This window comes from Ursus maritimus, unplaced genomic scaffold (genome assembly GCF_017311325.1).
Source record: "Ursus maritimus isolate PB19 unplaced genomic scaffold, ASM1731132v1 scaffold_24, whole genome shotgun sequence".
Classification (NCBI taxonomy): Eukaryota; Metazoa; Chordata; class Mammalia; order Carnivora; family Ursidae; genus Ursus; species Ursus maritimus.
Window position 1 is genome coordinate 45816850 of NW_024424897.1, and position 1333 is coordinate 45818182.

Sequence of the window (1333 nt, forward strand, 5' to 3'; positions counted from 1 at the left end):
ACAAAATAAATTGGAAGGTATTCTTCATGGAATAAACATATTTGGCAGAAGCAAAGCACTGAAGTGGCTGAGAAATTTGGATTTATTTCTTAGAGAAGGGAACTACTGTACATTTTTGTGTGTGCAGTAAATGCTAAGGTTAGAGTGGTATTTATTCAAATTTTAATAATAATTACTAAGTGTCCACTACATGCCCATCTTGTGCTACATCACCCCCAGAAACTGTGGTAAACCCAAGAGGTGCGATGGACCCATCACTAGCACATGTCAGTAAGACCCCGGAAGTGCTATTAGGGTTGCATTAGCTTGGGTACTACTAGACTTTACAGAATACACCTCATTGTCAATAGCTATTGTTTGAAAACATACTTTAATCTTTAGAGTCCCTGTCCCAAAGAAAGCTGAATTGTCCACTTTGAAAGATTCTTCCCAAGGCTCCTTTAATGTCCCGATTCCTCAGGCTGTAAATAAAGGGATTCAACATGGGTGTAATCACAGTGTACATCACAGCCATGACTGTCTCCTTAACAGTAGAATTATTAGCTGAAGGGCACAAGTAGAGGCCAATGATTGTCCCATAGAAGAGAGACACCACAGAGAGGTGGGAGCCACAGGTGGAGAAGGCCTTGAGGATGCTCCCGGCAGAAGGGACCTTGAGGATGGAGGACACAATTCGTGCATAGGATGAAGAGATCAACAGGAATGGAACAATAATGATGAGCCCTCCCAAAATAAAGATCACCATTTCATTTATCTGAATGTCAGAGCAGGCCAACTTTAGCAAAGCTGACATGTCACAGAAAAAGTGAGGGATCACATTATCAGCACAAAAAGACAACCGAGCCATGAGCAGGGTGTGCAACAAAGAGGTAAAAGTGGTCATAATCCAGGACAACACCATCAGTGAGAGACAAAGCTTGGGGCTCATGATGGTGGTGTAGTGCAGGGGGAAGCAGATGGCCACATAGCGGTCATAGGCCATGGCCACCAGGAGGAAACTCTCCAAGTCTGCAAAAAGCAAGAAGAAATACATCTGGGTCAGGCAGCCAGCATAGGGGATAGATGGGACTTGGCTCTGCATGTTCTACAGCAATTTGGGCATTGTGACAGAGGAGAAGCAGAGGTCGGAGAAGGATAAATTGCTGAGAAACAAATACATGGGTGTGTGGAGGTGGGAGTCCAGGCGAATGAGGACGATGATGAGAAGGTTCCCCAAGATGGTGGTAACATACATGGCCAGGAACAGGGCATAGAACAGGTCTTGCTGATCTGGATCAATGGGCAGGCCCAGGAGGACGAATTCTGAGACGACAGTTTGGTTTCCCATTTTCAT

General features: G+C 44.9%; 1 pseudogene; it reads right to left on the minus strand.

Annotated features, from left to right (window-relative positions):
- Nucleotides 1–370: 370 nt before the first annotated feature.
- On the minus strand, nucleotides 371–1333 carry LOC103667375 (annotated as a pseudogene).